The 18,229-nt window shown below is 41.7% G+C and overlaps 1 long non-coding RNA gene across 1 annotated transcript; it reads right to left on the reverse strand.

Annotated features, from left to right (window-relative positions):
• Window positions 1-602: 602 nt before the first annotated feature.
• LOC113931834 lies at window positions 603-3,504 on the reverse strand. Its single transcript, XR_003522882.1, has 3 exons — window positions 3,425-3,504; window positions 1,049-1,131; window positions 603-800 (listed from the first exon to the last, which is right to left on the reverse strand). It is a non-coding gene; the product is annotated as an uncharacterized LOC113931834 (long non-coding RNA).
• Between the last annotated feature and the right edge of the window lie 14,725 nt (window positions 3,505-18,229).

The following is an 18,229-nucleotide window of genomic DNA, read 5'->3' on the forward strand; positions in this document are numbered from 1 at the left end:
CTGCAGGGCAGGGACCATAGCGGCGGTAGGCTGTGTCCTGCCCTGTCCTATCTTGCTGGCCCCACTTTCCTCCTAGGCTGACTGGATCCCATGGCCAAGATTTAAAAGTACACGAGCAAACAAACTCCAAACTGCACTAACTCTCAATTATCCGCATGAGTGGAGGGCTAATCCAATATTCATTGCTACTTGGCTTTGGAATACCTTGTGTGATTTGTGTAGGACGGATTTACCCGAGTGTTTCCACTTTGCTTGGGTGAATAGGGTTAGCATTTTTACTATGTCTGCAGATCACTGGCAAGGATAGCACCCCAGGCACATTCTGGGGCAGGAGGGAAATCAGTTTGGGTAGAAGAATCTGGCATCTGGTGTCACTGAGCTGGCTGTCTTCCCATCATCCCATTTCATGGCCATTTCTTCTGGCTTAGGATTTTCATCCACTCAAAGCATCTGGGGAGACTGCAGTATCTTGACTCACTTCTACTTTCTGATGGGAAGGAGATGCAGTTTATGAGTTGATTTGTTTATTCCATAAATAGTTATTACAGATCTCCTCCAGGCCAGGCACTCTGCTGGGGGCTGGGGATACAACTGTGGGGTCATCAGGGAGCTGATGGGGCTCGAACACCTATAAGACCGTCACGTCCACAGATAGTTGTAAGTGAGGGTGATAAGGACGTGAGTGTGGTGGGAGAGGAACAGGGCGGGATGAGGTCCCCTGGTAGGGACACCTGATGGAGACTTCTTGGAGAAGGGGGAAGGAAGACACTTTTAAGAAGAGGAGAAATCACACTTGAGACCTGAAAAACAAGTAGGAGTTGTTCAGGGTCCTGGGGGTGTTTTGGGCAGAGGATGCTCCTTGTGCTGAGGCCAGCAGAGGGGAGTGCCGCAGAGGTAAGTGGGTGGGTGGGGGGGCTGGAAAGTGTTCAGTGGAGCTGGAACAGAGTTGGAGGCTGGAAAAGAAAGAGGAGAGGCCAGAGATGTGGGGAGCAGGGGGGGTCATGAAGGCCCTCGCAGAAACGGTGAGGACTCTGGATTCTATCCTCACCTCCCTGGCTGCAGACTCCGATGGGGGAACTGTCGTGAGTGTCCCGGGCTGGTGAGGAATCAGATACCCCTTCAAGGGACTACCTGAAAAAAAAGTTTAATATTTGCTTTTAGACAATAAAGAGAAACTGATTTTCTATTAATAAAAATTTTACATCTCTTTCTTTGTGTTCAAAATCAGGAGTTAATTCTTTCCCGCTGAATGTAGTGACGTAACAATTTAACATATTTGGATTAGGTTTTCTTCTGACGACACTTATATATACCTGCAAGGTGTTAATCACCACAGGCATACCTCACACAAATGTGGTTAGACAATCTTGTTGAAAATATTAAAAAAATTTTTTTTTTGTTTTCATGTGGACAAAAAGTGTTCCTGCTTTCCTGAGGTTTTTCCTTCTCTCTCTTTTTTTGTATGTGTGTCATTTTTGGAATTTGACAACTTCTTGTGAGCCTTAATAAAAGTCTTCAAATGTAGATAAAAGAAATCATGTGTTTGTTAATCCAAACTGTACCATATATAAGTGAGTTTCGAAATTTCCTCAGACTTCAGATGCCTGCCATGCAGCTGTCCCACGTTGGTGGTATAGCCCAGCCTTCAGCAAACAAATCACATTGTGACTGACAGAAATACTCTGCAGTGCTGGGTCAGCTCTTTCGGGGACCATAAATCTACTTTGGTCTGATTGGGACCATTTTATATTTTGTCAATGATGTAAGCTGCTCAGAAAACCGGAGTTAGCTGGTACCGCACATTCGATCTGCTTGAACGATATCTCAGGATGTCCTATAACCTGGTGCCCCAGGGAGCTTCCTAGGCGATCGGGCCCCATAATCTCGTTCTGTCTGATTCCAGCGAACACTAGGTGTGAGAGAAAGAGGCAGGAGGCAGAGGGAGAAGTGCTGGGGACCTGGGTGAGGGACTGTGGTGGTTTCAACCAGGAAATCCATAGCGGGAATAGAGAGAACAAATCAATTTAAGAAATGCTAAAAAGTGCCCTTGACAGAACTTGGTGGTTGGATTTGGCGAATGAGGGAAGCATCATGGACAGGCCCTGGGTTTCTTGTTTGAGCAACTTGGTGGATGGTGATCCAGCTACCAAGTAGGGGACAAAAGAGGCATAGGCGTAGAGGGAGGAGAGTGAGTGCAGGGTGGACATAAGGAACTTCAGTACGTGTGACCCATCCAAACTGAGATGTCAAGGAATAAGTTGAGTGAATGGGGCTCTATCTCAGGGGCCCTATCCAGGTGAAAAATACAAAATTTGGATATCATTCACGTAGAGAAGGAAGTCCTGAAATTAGATAAGATCATGCAGAGTGGGGGAGAGTAAGTAGAGAGGAAAGCTCAGGATAGGCCCTTGAGAAAAAATTTTTAAGGAGAAATCCATGGAATAGAAACAATAAAAGATATTAAGAAAGAGCTATTAAAAAATTAACCAGTTCTAAGAAGCAATCCGGATCTCTGTCTCATTACCTCTTTAAAAATTTTATTTATACTTTTCAATTTTATTCATTTATTTTATCAGGAAGTATTTCAGACATTCAAAAAGGTATAGGCTAGAATAATGTAACCAACACCATGAACACTCCTGCTGCTTTGTGCATCTCTCCTGATCACCATCCTCACCGTCCCCTCAGGAGTCACCTGTTCTGTGATTCCTATGCTGTCTTTAAACTTTCATGGCACCTCGTGATGCCATCAGGCAAGAGGAAACACTCCCTTCCATTACTACTAGGGCATGATTCTCAAATTCCAAAGAAATGAGTACCTACAAATTGCCTTCCAAAGAAATTATGGGCGTGTTTCCATTTATGAAACACCACTCACATTTGGAGTGCTAACTGTACTAACAGTTAGTTAGTTAGTTATTGAGTCATTGTCTTTAAGCGCCAAATCCAACCTGCTTCGCCCAGCTTGGTGGTGCTGGAGCGGGGCGTGGTACTATTTGTTCCTTGCCCGCTGGTGCAATATTTCCCTTGCCAGTAGAGGGCGCTGCGACCGCTGTGCAGGAAGCAGGGGCTTCCTAATGGTTCTGGTGCGCTTCTTGCTCCTGCCCTGCGGCCAGGGACTTGCTGTCATCCAGCGGTGCTCGACCAGTGGGTTTCGCGGGCATCAGAGCAGGTGGCTTCCCACCTGGTGCCCTCTTTGGCCTCAGCAGATAGTGTTCTCCCCTCCAGCCCTGGCGGCAGCACCCCAACCTCTCCATCACCCACTGGACCCCAGCCACCTCTTCCCCAGCGAGGTCTGGCCTCCAGCACCGGGGTGGGGTTCCTTCCATAGCTGCTCTGCTTCTGCCTCACAGGTAGCGACTACTCCCTCTGCCTGCAACCCCTCAGTCTTCAGAGTTCTCTCTACCCTGTAGTGGTTAATTACCTCTTCCTATGAATAATTCTTTATATCAAACTTGCCCTCTTCATACTACTGCATAGGCTCTGTCTCCTCCCTGGATCCCGACTAACATAAAGCAACAATAGAAAGAACACTGCGGTAACAGACTCTGACTTCGAAGTTCGAGACACTGGAAAGTCATTTCAACTTTCTGAAGTCCCCATCTATAAACTGGAGACAGCGATTCCTCCTGTGCCTCCCACCAGCATTCCAAGAATCACACTGGAAATTGTGACTTGTTGAGGGGTGTAGTGCCAGAGACACAACAGCCAAAGTCCAAGTAGGGGAAAACCAAGGGCTTGGGGGAGAATAAAAGAAGTGGAGAAGGATCGGGGAGCAAGACCCTGATGGGCATTTATGGCTTCATCACCCCAAAGCCTCCTTTCTCCATCCCTTCTGCTCAGTGGAGTGAAAAGAAGCAAGACTCTGGGATCGGGGAATTTGAAAAAGGAAAGTTCTTTCCTTTAATGATCTTAGAAGTTTAGAAAGAAATGTCTTTATTTTAGGCTCTTGGGAGCCGAGTGGCTCAGGGGGATTGGTGCTGGGAACACCTAAGAGCTGAGGATAAACCAACTGTAGGGGCTTTATATTGACCTCAAATTTAGTTCTCGGGAACTGATAAAATTGCAGGATCAGAGAGAAAGATACTAAATTGTACCTCAGGATTTTTTAGTTTTAATTTTTTTTTTTTTTTTTGCTTCAGAACAATGATCTCTTTTGGGGGTGGGGCATGTTATATTTAAGTTTTAATATCAAATTTTGTTTGACCCAAAGAGAACATTGGAGCCTGTGGTTCAGCGTGCATCTCTATGGCACGGCACCTAGCGGCCAAACATCTAAATTGCAGGTTTAGTTTTTTGTTTTGTGGGCAAAACAGGCCTCTGGCTAACACCATGGTAACCATCCGAGAGGTTACAGGCCCTGGTTAGCAACCATATAGCTGAGATTTTTCCGAAAAAGTCGTGTTTTTGTGTAGTTTTCTTTTCAATTAGCACAATTTGTTAAATGCACAATAAAAGCAGAATTGTATTTGATATCTATGAAGAGTATTCATAAAAATAAATATGCCCTATGTCCTGAGTTGTTTTGTTTGGAGAGCGTGGTCTTTGTCGGTGGGCATGGCAGAAGGATTCAGACTAGCTATTCCTTGGTGGCCCCTTCCTCTTCCTGGTCCTTAATTTACTTACCTGTAAAACAAGAAGGGTTTTGTTGGTTCATTGACAGTACAACTTTTTAAAACTGTGACCCATGGTGGAAATTAGTTTTTATCACATTATTTCTCTCCGACTCTGTTTCTGCCTCTCTGGGTCACACACACACACACACCCACACACTCAAACTTCCATGAAACAATGTCTAGCCTTACTAAATGCAGTGCATTTGGTTCCAAGCCATGGCACCCACTCCATTCCATTCTATTCACAACAAAACTTAATAAAAATGGTTGGGTTGAGAGTTCCTAATTTCATGACCTACAAATAGGTCTCACCCCAAAGTCCAAGATGCACTGGACAAAGTAATTTCTCACATATGATCTGTGTGTATACTATTTGCTACTTGATGGTAAGATCCCTTCACAATGGGTCCCTTACAGCTGCTACCACCCTCGTCAGCCCCACCAAGCAGCTGCCATCAGCAAATCCACAGCCAGTGAGAATCAAGTCTGAACATAGAATAGGTGCCCCATTCCTACCAGTACTTATATTTGGAATTAGTTTTGTTCCTAAAACTTGGCATGTAGTAGACCCCCCTGACAGGAGGTCTTCTTGTTGGCCTTCTGCCTCCCTTCCTTTGCTCTGGAGCCCCAGCTCCCTCTTAGGTTGTAGAGCTTGGAACCCGCCTCCTGTGTGGTCCCTTGCTGTGTCCTGCTTTATTTTGGAGAAAGCTTCCAGGAAGCATAATGATAACATCTGTTTTTGATTCTGATGTCTGGCCTCAACATATCTTCATTCATGACCTTTCTTAGGGTTTCCTGATTCCGACTCCTGGCCTCCCCATTGTGACTCATTGTTCTCTCTCCTATCTGCCACATCAAGATCCCAGTAAACCTCATGGTCCAGCCGGGTGGACTGGGGAGTGCCTAAACCTATGAATTTACGTGTTTTTTTTTTTTTTTTTTTTTTGTGCGTGACTTACAGATACACAGTGGGCAATGGGTAATTTAACTTTCAATTTGCCTACTAAAAATTCTTTTGTGAAGAAATTCCTATTCTGTAAACAATCACTTAAATATACCATGTTAAAGAATCATGGAATAGGGGCACGTGGGTGGCTCAGTCATTAAGTGTCTGCCTTCGGCTCAGGTCATGATCCCAGCATTCTGGGATAGAGCCCAGCATCAGGCTCCCTGCTCTGCTGGAAGCCTGCTTCTCCCTCTCCCACTCCACCTTGCTTGTGTTCCCTCTCTGGCTGTCTCTCTCTCTCTCTGTCAAAAAATAAATTAAAAAAAATTTAAAAAAATCATGGAATAATTCCATTTTAAAAACAACCCCCTGTGTAACATATCTTCCCTTCTCTACCTAGGCCTTGTCTCGCAACTTACCTGTTTTATAAGAACACAGTTTTGTATCTAGTCTCTTAAATTGAGTGTGAGTCTCTTTTTTTTTGTCCAAAGAATTTGTCAATATATTTTTGGGGCTTTGTACCCCAAGGATAATTTGGCTAGAGCTCAGGGAGAACTTTCTGACAGAGGGCAGTTATAGAATGTTCTCTTTAAAATAATAGTAATAATAAATGAAGGGGGATGGGGTGGGGAGGTTGTCCTACTCTGAGCAGGCTGGAGGGGGAGTTCAATGACTTCTCAAAGTCTGATCCAGTCCTAAGATTCTTGGAGGTGATTGCTCTGTCCTTCCCTGCTGTTTCTGATCCAAGGCATTGTCTGCTGGAGCCCCGAGTTTGGAGTGAGAAACTCCAGGCTCTGTACCACCCTTAGCACCCCATGACTTTCCGCCAGTTGGCTGATCTGTGAACTCTGGGAATTCCAGACCAAGACTGATGGGCTCCTCTGACTTGCCTTGATGGTCCACCTTCCAGGGAAGACCCACAGTGCGTGGAGCTGATGCACCCCTCCCAGGGATCTTCTGCCTCCATTAGTCAACTCATTAGGGGCTTCCCGGGCATTCTCCCAAACTGAGAGTGTCCCTTTCACCTTCAGTTTGCACTTCACGGGTTCTGCATGGCTGACTGGACAGCTCCGTTCGGCAACCAACCATCTCATCAGAGTTCAGCCTAATTACTGAATCCCTAGGTATGCTTCAGGTTAAGTGGGAGCCCGTTCAATCCCTTTTTGAGTACAAAGTGAACCAGCCAGTGGAGTACTCTAGATAAAGGAATACATGATTTGGGAAAAGGATGATTTTAATTTAATGCCTCTATGTCCATTGCAAAGAACAATTGAATCGAGAACTTATTTGCTGGGTTTGTGTATGTTTTAATACAGTCAACTCTTGAATAGTCTGAGACCCATGTGAGTCCCCAAATTCATAAATACGAAAATATTTGTGAGACTCCTGGCTTTCTCCTGAACCCCATTCCGGTCTTGTGACTTTCCAACTTTTGGGACATTTTATTTTAATAACAGTATTTAATATTTTAATAACAGTAAGTGTACTTCCTGAAACCACTCTACAAATTGCTTTTATTTGTATGTATGTATTCACATATTTCTATGTAGAGAACTTATTTTCTTAAAATATTTTATTTATTTATTTATTTGAGAAAAAGAGAGAGAGAGACTGCGAGAGGGAGAGAGAGGGAGACAGAGCAGGGGGAAGAGCAGAGGGAGAGGGACAAGCAGACTCTGAGCTGAGCAGGGAGCCCGACACCGGTTCCATCTGCGACCCTGAGACCATGACCCAAGCCAAAATCAAGAGTTGGACACGCAACTGACTGAACCACCAGGGGAACCCTGAGAACTTATTCTTGGTATAGGATCAGGCCACCACAGAATTAAACTTATACTCCAATACATTCCAAACTTTTCTACTAAGGTTCATAACGTCCCTTTTAAATTTTAGTTGTTATTTTAAAATTCCTGAACAACACATCAGTTTATTCTTGTTAAGCATTCATATAGAGCATAGGTTTAAAAGAATAGTTTTTTTTTTTTTAAGATTTTATTTGTTTATTTGAGAGAGAGAGAGCAAGCACATGAGCACGGGTGGGGAGGGACAGAGGGAGAGGGAGAAGCAGACTCCCTGCTAAGCAGGGAGCTCAATGCCCAGCATCGAGCCCAGGACCCTGGGATCGTGACCTGAGCCGTAGGACGCTTAACCGACTGAGCCACCCAGGTGCCCCTAGAACAGATAAAGTTGTTGGGTTGGACTACCAACCCAAATCCATTTTTCTGGCTGGAGGCAGCCACTGGTAAAAATTGGGATTGCATCTTTTGAGCACATTCCCCCAGGCATTATTGGAAGGGTACAGACCCTGGAGCCCATCTACTTGGGTTTGAATTCTATTCCTGTCATTATCAATTGAGTAATTTGGGCAAGTTACTTCCTCTATGCTCAATTTATTCCCCTGCAAAAGTGGAGACAATAATAGTACCTATTTCATAGGGTTTTCTTGAGGATTAAAAGAGTAAATTTGTGTAAAGCACTTACAACAATGTCTGACATACTGTAAGCACTCAAAAGTGTTTCATATAGGTATGCATACTCTAGAAAATTGTGTTTTGCATACATGGTGTCAGACTGTACATGTATTTCTATGACTTGCTTTTTAAAAACTTTTCCCATGTTAGCACAATTAGATATAATCCCACTTTTTAAAAATTGTTGCATAGTCTTTCATTCTATATACACAACATAATTTATTTAGCCATCCCCTATATACAGATATTCATATTTCTTTCAAATTGTTGCTACCGTTAGAGTTACAGGGAGTATGCTTGCAAATGCATGTGAATTCACGATGAGCTCAGTGCCTCCTTTTGCCTACACACCTGAGTGTTTCTCCAGGCTAGGGACTGAGGTGTGGAATTACCTGGTTCTAGCCTCTATGTGTCGGTGGTGGTGGTGGTGGTGTTATCTATTTTTACTATTTTGGACATTGTTAATATTCTTGCTTTAAAATGCCTTTTATGTTTACACAGACATTCAACCTTTCTGTAACTCTTCCATCCCTCTTGTACTGCTGTGCTTTCTTTGGGATCATCTTAGCCTGAAGAACTTCCTTTGGTATGTCTCGTAGTCCAGTCCATGCTGATGATATATTTGCTCGGCTTTTCTCAGCCTCAGATTCTTGAGAACATTTCTTTTTGTCTTCATTTTTCAAAATTAAACTTTTTTACTTTGAGATCATCATGGATTCACCTGCTGTTGTAAGAAACAGTACAGAGGGATCCCGTGTAGCCTTTACCCAGTTTACTCCACTGTGCAATTCTCTAATGCTATGGTACTGAAAGCCCAAGATTTTCACCAGGATCCATCCACTTTGGCTGAACCTGTGCTTCGGCATCTCCCTAGCAGTATAGGACCTCTGAAAACTCTGTTCAGTTCTGTGCCTTCCAGTGGCTCTCTGAGATCCTTGAGGTCTGCCCTCAAGGGTTGGGCAAAAGCTCGAGGTGTATTTTATGCAGAATTTTTGGACTCTTTCTCTCTCTCTCTTTTTTTAAGCTTCCTCCTCTCTTACCCTCTAGACTTCAGTCACTGTGGCAACCATTAATACTATTTCTCTGTTTCCTCTATCCAGTGAGCTAGAAAAAGATGTAGTTGCAGATAACATTAGACTAGAGTGTGTTGGCACGCGAGCTATTTAAACTGCTGTAGGCCGTTGTGATACTTGATATCATAAATAATCAACATTATAAATGGGTGTTGATTTTGGGGGGCACCTATTGAGATAATTATATGGATTTTTCCCTTTAATGTGTTAATGAGATGGGTTACCTTATTAGATATGTAGAGCTGAGTCATCCTACATTTGTAGGATAAAACTATCTTGATTATGATTCATCAGTATCTTTAATATGCTGCTAATAAATTGCTAATATTGTAGTTAGGACTTTTGCACATCTGTTCACAGGTGATGTTGGCTTATAGTTTTATTTTCTTGTGTTATACTTGTCCAGTTTTGGTATCAGAATTATGCTAGCTTCATAAAATGAGTTTACCAGCTTTCTATCTTTTTTCTATGCTATGCAACATTTAGTGTGAATTGGGTATTCTTTGTTCTTTGAATGTTTGGTAGAATTTTTCCAAAGGTTAATGGTTCATTGATCTTTATATTTTTTCTTGAGACTGTTATCATTTATACTTTCCTATAAAATCATCATTTTTAATCTAAGGTTCAAATTCCTTTGCATAACAGTGTACATACCGTTCTGATAATTAAAAATTTTTATCAGTGTTTAGATACAATTTCCATTCATTTGTAGCTTTCTTTCTTTTCTTGATTAGACTCAGCCAGTTTTTTTTTCAGTCTTAGTTCTTAGTTTTATTGATCAATGCCTTTTAGAAAAATATTATTTTTCAGTAATTTTTAGGTTTAAATTTATTAATTCTTTGTGCTTTATTTGGTTTATTTATTTTTACTTTTCTAGATTTTTAATTGGTTCAATAATCTACAATCCTATTTTCTATCCAAATGTATTAGGCTATAAATTTTCTTAGGATTCGTTTAGGATATATGCCGTTGATTTCGGTATGTTACGTTTTGCTTGTTGTTCATCTCCAAATAGTTTGTTATTTACACATTTATTTCTTCTTTTGTCTTAGATATTTTCCCCCCTGAAATGTGTTTAAATTACTGGCTACATAGTTTTGAGGGTAGAGGGGTGCTACAGTGGATGCCATGATGTGCCATCCAGTTCTTTTTTTTAAGGACCAAGACATCTGTTCTCCCTGGCACAGGGAATGTTGGCTGCTAATGGGTCACAACAGAGTCCGTCTTTAATTATTGGCCTCAGGCAAAGGGAGCTGTTTATCTGAAATCACCCTCTTCCCAGGGCAACTCGCATCCAGTGACTGGTCAATGAGGGGTACAAAGGCCTAGACTTCTTGCCTCAATTTGATACAACCTGAGAGGCAGTCCCAGGAGCAGAGTTCTCTGTAGGGTTGGCTGAAACTTCTGTTACTACTGTGATATGGTTCAACTTCTCCCTCTGCTTAGTTCCGCTTCCCTCATTTGCACAGGTGTTTCTCCCAAGAGTACACCTAAAACCCTCCTGCACAAATATCCATCTCAAGTCTGTTTCCTGGGGAACCTGATCTCTGACAGGGCTATCTTTTGGTTGTTCTTTCTTTCTTTCTTTCTTTTCTTGCTTTTTTTTTTTTTTTTTTTTTTTTACGTAGGCTCCATGGAGTCCAACACAAGGCTTGAACTCACAACAACCCTGAGATCATGACCTGAGCCAAGATCAAAAGTTGGATGCTTAACCGACTAAGCCACCCAGGCACCTCTTGGTTATTATTTCTAATGTAATTTTCATTAATGAACATTTTTTTCTCATGTATGTGTATCAAAGTTTCTATACCTAGAAGTGGTATCACCAGATTAAAGGGAATATGCATCTTTGACTTTATTCGATATTGTGAACTAGTTCTCTTAAGAATCTGTGCTGACTGTCCCCTCCCCCCATTAGCCATACACTTCACATCCTTGTTAACACTGTACATTCCCATCCTGTTCCTAGATCACTTCTATTTGTATTGCTCATAGATAGGTTATAGGGAGGTTTTAAAAAAAACTCACTCAGTGAGTCTCCAGCTTTCAATAGATTAATTTGAAGTGGTCACTTCGATTATTAATGTCATTTTTATTAAAGAGGTATAGTTAAATGACCTAAATAGTTCAAAATCTGGAACAAGGGGTCAGAAACCTGGGCTCTCATCCCCATTTTGCCCATGATCAACTCTATGGCTAGAAAATCATTTATTCTCTCTGAACCTCATTTTTCTCATCTGTTCTATATGGAATTGGACTATGAGAATCTCCTAGACCCCATCCACTTGGACAGCAGATGATTCCCAGAGTTCAATCACAACCCCTCCTTCCATTACCATCTTTACCCTACCCCTGCTCACCCTGAAGACATACCTTAGAGACCACTCTTTCTCTTCTTCTTAGAAGAAGAAATCTTTTGCTTCTCATGATGATCAGGGGCTTGGGGCCAGCTTAGGATAGGAGAATGTCCAGAAGTTGGAGCCAGTTAGACTGGGATGGATTTCTTCATTCTTTTTGCTATTGTTCTCCCCTCCCCCACCAGTGTTCACCTAGCCCAAATTCTGACTGACTTCCCATTGACTGGTCTAGAGACAGTGTTCACTAATTCTTATTTAATAGTTTTTATTTAGTTCTACTTTGAGATATCTCGTACAGTAAGTAATAAGACTTGATTCTTTAGAAGCTAAGGTTTTAGATGGATCAAAATTTATTAAATAAATATTTTTTGATACTGTGGGAATAAAAGCTGACTGAAATTCTGTCTCTCCCCTCAAAGCACACTTTCTGGTGGTGAGGTCTGGCACACGAGGAGCACATGCTCCATACAGAGTGCTCTGGGTGTGGCCAGGAATAAAGCTACCAGTCCAGGGTAAGGGCCTAAGGAGCCCTTTCTGAGGAGCTGGAGTTCAAGATGGCACTAGAAGAATAACAAAGAAGGGATGAGCCGATATTACCTATTCCACTTTTGGTTGTACGTTTCATACTTCTTTGTGTGGAGAAATGAATAGAAGTGAAAATCAGAGTCAGCTTTTCAAGATGCTCCAAGGCCCTTGAATCTGCTCCAGGCAAAGTCTAATATCACCTTAGGTATCTTTATCACCTTTATGTTTTTCTGGTTCATAGTCTTAGGGCCTTTCCTCCTGAGAGTCTGAGGGAAGAGACAAGAATGTGTGTTGTTGGCGGGAGGGGGGGGTGAGGGGGTGGGGGTGGGGGAGGTGGGGGGGGCCTGGGTGGCTCAGTTGGTTAAGCGGCTGACTCTTGATTTTAGCCAGGTCATGATCTCAGGGTCCTGGGATCGAGCCCCACGTGGGGCTCTGTGCTCAGCAGGGAGTCTGATGGAGATTCTCTCTCACCTTCTCCCTCTGCCCCTCCTCATGCTCACATGAGCACACTCTCTCTCTCTAAAATAAATAAATAAATCCTTAACAAAAAAAAAGAATGTAAAGAAGGGGTTGCTGAAAAGGCTGTGGTTTTCCCTGACAAGCAGGTCATGGGTTTCATGTAAGAAGATGCCCATTCCGCCATGAAAATAAAGGACTATGTGTCCTGGCTACAGATTGGAAGAAACAAGTCCACAGATTTAAGAGAAAGCAGACCCAAGACCCTTAAGGAAATGAATCAAAGCCTATTATTTTCTTTTTGCTTTTTTTTTTTAGTTTTTCTTTTTTTCACTAGTCTCTTTTAGACTTTTGTTTTTACTTTTGTATATGTGAGTGTGAAACTCCATATTGGCATCAGAATTGATTGGCTCCAGGCAAATATCTGTGTGCCTAGAGCCTACTGATAAAGAGGCAGGAGAAGGAAGTGGAGATACTAAGACTTGATAAAGGAACATATGGGAAGAATCAATATAAATTATACCAACTGAATTGGAATTCCAGTGACCAAGCAATGTTTAAACAAAATGGCTGGTGAGTTTTCATCTCTGATGGAAATGTCATCTAATAGTTCCCCTTCTGGGAGTAATGCCACAAACAATTATAGAAAATTGACTTTATACCTGAATTCCCAAATGAAAGGGAAAAGTTCCAGGCACCTGAATTCTCAAATAAACACAAAAATATTCAGATGAAATGATCTGGAACAATGTAGCAGCAAATTATGCTCTTTGAAGCAATACATCAACATGTGCAAAAGTTCGTATGTAAATGGAACCCAAGTGCAGGGACCAATCTGGATGGGGTTAATCAAGGAAGATTTTGGTAAAGATGAAGTTTTACATGTGTTTGAATTTCTTATTTTTATTTTAGGCAAATGAAGATATAGGTTGGGGTTGAGGACAGAGAGTAAATTCCAGGTGGTGGGATCTGTTGCCTTTGGAGGTGGTTTCAGACCATGGAGATCCCAAATGATTGTCTTCCCAATCTCCATCTACCTGAATTTCCTGTACCAAGGACCTGTAGGTGGCAGGAAGGAAGAACAGACTACAGGTTATTCTTTCCTGAAGCCCAACTCCATGTGAGTTGGTGAACAAAGCCTCCTGGTACCCTCCCTTGCATTTGTTTCCCCAAAGATTTATATTTCATTTGTAGCATTAACATATCAATGCCACCAATATGCATACATTTTCATTAAATTGCTTTCGGTTGGAATAGCTAACATGCCCTTGTAATGCCATTAAATGTGAACAATTATGAAGAAAGAGAACACTCCATTTGTTCTCTCTTTCAAGACCTCAAACTAGATTACCTTGTTCTCCTAACAGGTGAAAGTCCTTTTGCCCAACAAATTAGACATGGACAAATTGCTCCTATTTTAGGCTATTTTGAAAGCCTTCCCCCTCTGTTACCTTTCCCATTCATTTGTATTTGAGGTGCAATGTTAATTCTTGATCATAGGCGCTAAATGAAGGGAACTGTATCACAAGTAATAGAAAATGACAGATAATCTAAAAGACATTTTCGTTTGGCTTTGGAATATAGATATATACTTACCTTTGAATATGGGGATGTTTGACATTCCAGAAATTTATTTCAAACCAAATTAGGAAGCCAAACTGGGAAGACTTCATGCCCCTGGAACTAAGAGGCTATGTCCAATTTCTAGTCCTGCCAACCCCAATTAATTCTACCTTGCAACTCACTTCAAGCTGTGGAAAAGCATGAAGGACTCTTAGACTCATTGACATTTTATTCTCTGCCAAACCTGTGCTGAAGCAAGAAAGGAGTTAAATAGACCAGTTTCAGTAGGTTTCCTGAAATAAACAGAGAGACTTGAGAAATCAACAGGACTCTGGTTAATACTGTTAAAAGATAAACTGAGGCATATTAAAATTTTTGAGTTTATTTGAGTGAAAATTGATTCAAATTGGGCAACATCCAATCTAGCAGATAGAAAGGAGCTCCAAGGAGCTGTACAAAATGAAAGACTCAGGTAGAACGGAATGGGAACAAGGAAGTTACACTAGGCAAAAAAAGTGGGTTGGTTATTGCAGGGTTCCTTTCCTTTAGGGGATGACAGGTGTCTATCAGGCAGATTACCTAAAGAGTGCCATCAGGTGATTCCTGATTGACTGGTTTAAGATTCCATTTTGGGGAGAGGCAAAACTATAAAAAGTCTTGGTTTGGTGATGTGGGGCTTAGCATAAGTGACTTCATTTTGGTCCTGTGGTCTTGTTTTTTTAAAAATACAAATTTAAGAATTTGTCTATAAAGAGCATATGTGTTGCTTTGCAACCCTCTTGGGAACTTCCTGGCTGTAATCTGAAACAAAGCTCACTTACTTGGAGGGCAGGGAGAAATGGAAGAGAGAGGCAGGCCACTGTAATTTGGTAGGTGGCAGTTTTAAGAAGTAAAGGGAAATTTCTTGGGTGGCAACAAGATGAATGAATCCCTGCACCTGCTTGCCAAATTTTAAAAGTTTATAAAGAGGCCTTCACTGGGTTCAGTCATGTTTACCATGTAGGTGTTCTCAACAACACATCACTCTCTCAAGGCTCTGTCCTTGGAGCAGCCTCTGGAGTGAGAAAGGTAAGTGGATGGGGATGGGGTGAGAAGCCTCCAAGTCCTCGGGTCAAGCTCATGGGTCAGTTGGTGGTCATATCTTCTTGATGACTTTCTGAAGGTCTAATACAGCCACTTTCCAATTACAGTATAGAAGGAGTTAATCCAGACCAACACATTGAGTTTATCATGCACCAGACACTCTGATTGTTATAATGGATATAAGATTAAAAAACAACTGAGCAGACAAACAATGTATTATGCCCATCAAGTCTCACCTGATCTAGCTCATGCCTATCTCTTGAACCTCATGTGCTCCTCTCTGCCCCTTATGATTTTGTGCCCATCCCACCGGTTGTCTCTTGTTTTCTTGAACCTGCCAGGTCTTTCTCGACTTAGGACTTTGTGCATTGGGTTCTCACTGCCTCTGCGGGAGATCCTCAATCTCCCTTCACACGGCCTACTCCTTCTCTTCTCGCAGCTCAAGGGGCGCCACCCCAGAGAGGCCTTCCCAGCCTCTTTTCCTTAAATACATCCCCCTGTGGGACTTTCTGTCTTAGCAACCCTTCCTCTTGTGTCAGTTTGTTTTCTTTTTGGCCTTACACTCTGACTAGAGTGTAAGCATTCTGTGGACGACAGGGACTTTCTGGCCTGAAGCTGCATTTTCAGCTCCAGGTACCCAGCCTGGCTCATAGAGATGTACATGCCTATTTTTGAGTCAATCAAACAAAGCTGAATAAGATCTGATGTGAAAGGGCTTATATAGTCTAGTGCTGAGTGTTAGGAAATCTGAAAACAGTAATTACTGTCACTTATTTCAAAATCTACTGTTAGCTTGAAATGTAAAAATAAAACATCACAACCAATTTTAAGGATTTTTTTAAATTGTATTTTTTATTAGAGATAGTTTCAAGTCTTCTTTCATTTCTGCTCCCATCCACCATTCTCTCCCCACTATTGGATTATTGAAGCAAATTCCAGACATCACACAAGGACCAGGGCTGGGGAGGAGCAAGGGAGGCATCTAGGAGGCAGCACTGGGGGGGGGGCCCTTGGTCTTGGCCCTCATAATATCATTTCACCAGTAAATATTTTAGTATGTACCTGTCTGTATAAGACAAAACTCTATTTTTTTTTTTAAGATTTATTTATTTATTTTGGTGGGGAGGCGTAGAAGGAGAGAGAGTCTTAAGCAGACTCTGTGCTGAGCACAGAGCCCAACATGGGGCTTGATCTCATGACCCTGAGATCACAACCTGAGCTGAAGCCAAGAGTCAGCTGCTTACCCGACTATGCCACCCAGGCACCCCTAGACAATACTCTTTGGTTAAAAAGAAAACAAAACAAAACCTCACAGAACTATGTTACTATTGTCACACTTAGAAATACCAATTCCTTAATATCATAAATGTTTAGTCTGTGTTTAGGTTTCTCGGATTATTTCATACTATTTTTTTTTTAGGTTGATTTGTTTGAAGGAGCATTCAAAGTCCACACATCGCACTTGGTTGATACAACATAAAGAAAGTCTCTTGCCATCCATTGGTTTCTCCATTGCTCTTTTTATAGCTATTTAAAAAAAAAATGTGCCTGCAGTTTATGGCTTAAAGGAAAAACAGGTGATTTGTCCTATAAAGTTTTCCACATTCTTAATTTTGCAAATGCATCTGTGTGATATAATTGAATATGTTCTGCCTCTAGTATGTCCTGTCAATTGGTAATTAGATCTAGCGGTTTGACCAGTGTCTTAGTTCAGGCTGCTATGACAAAGTACTGGAGGCTGGGTGGCTCATACACAGAAATTTATTTCTCCCAGTTCGGGAGGCTGGAAGTCTGAGATCAGGGTGCAGCATGGTCAGGTTCTGGTGGGTTCTCTTCTGAGTTGCAGACTGCTGACTTCTTGCTGTATCCTTGCATGGCAGAAAGAGTTGGCTAGCTCTAGCCTCTTCTTATAGGGAAACTAATCCCATCCAGGAGGACCCCACCCTCATGACCTAATGACCTTAAAGGCCCCACCTCCAAATACCATCACATTGGGGATTAGAGTTTCAACATACAAATTTGGAGGGAATAGAAACATTTAGTCCATTGCAACCAGATTCAATGTTTTTATAAGGCTACTTCATAGATAATGTTCTGTCCATCCACACAGGCACATAATGCCTGGTCATCTTGCTCTTTGTGATGTTAGTAACCACTGAAGAGCATTGTCTAGATTCATTACTTATTAGAGTTACAAAATAGTGATATTCAGATTTTACTATTCTTCTTTTGTCAGCTGGAATACTTCTCTAAAGGGGAATTTCTCCCCATCAACTATTTGTTTACACTGAGATACAGTTCATACAGAAAAGGCAGATAAATGTGTGATTCTTTCCCTTTCCCTTTATGGTAATGAGTCCATTTTCCTTTATTCTCCAAAGATGACCAATGAGGTGGTGATGTTTTGTATCATCGGGAAATCATGGATTTATAAAGCATTTGATATGTTTCAATAAAGTTACCCAAACGTTTTGCAATTGGAGCCCTTTTACGTTGGCACTTGCATCCTTTTGATAAGATCTGGTAGTCTTGCTGGTTGCCTGGTATGGCTAGATGCTCCAGGCTCATTTTGCATAATTCATGCCCCAGCTCTAGAATCAACCATTCCACCAAGGAGCCCAGATTTTACAATTTGAATGTGAAAAGATTTAAGTCCGGAATTTCAAATGTCTACCTCTATTATTATATATTTAGTTGTTAAAGGAATATAGTTGATGATTGTTGATGGTCCAAGGCATGGAACCATTAGGAGGGAAGCCAGTTAAGGCTGAGGCCAGTAGAAAGAAGAGTGAGAAGGAAGATATCTATTTCAGTTCCTCCTTCTGCTTCCTCCCACCCTCCCTACGCTTTCTACGCCAAATTTCTGAGCATCATGAAAAGCCAAATGTTGCCTTTTTCTAAATGGAAAATTGTTACTGGTCTATCAGATGCAGTTGGGGTAGGAATAAACTTGGGTGTAAAGAATTGATTGAAAGACCACTAGGAGGAAAATCCATTTTGCCCTTTTAAAAGTAAAGCATTCTTTCTTCTTTCTTTCTTTTGCTTGCTTGCTTTTTCTTTCTTTCTTTCTTTCGGTCTTTCTTTCTGTCTTTCTTTCTTTCTTTCTTTCTTTCTTTCTTTCTTTCTTTCTTTCTTTCTT

Source organism: Zalophus californianus, chromosome 10 (genome assembly GCF_009762305.2).
Source record: "Zalophus californianus isolate mZalCal1 chromosome 10, mZalCal1.pri.v2, whole genome shotgun sequence".
NCBI classification, from domain to species: Eukaryota; Metazoa; Chordata; class Mammalia; order Carnivora; family Otariidae; genus Zalophus; species Zalophus californianus.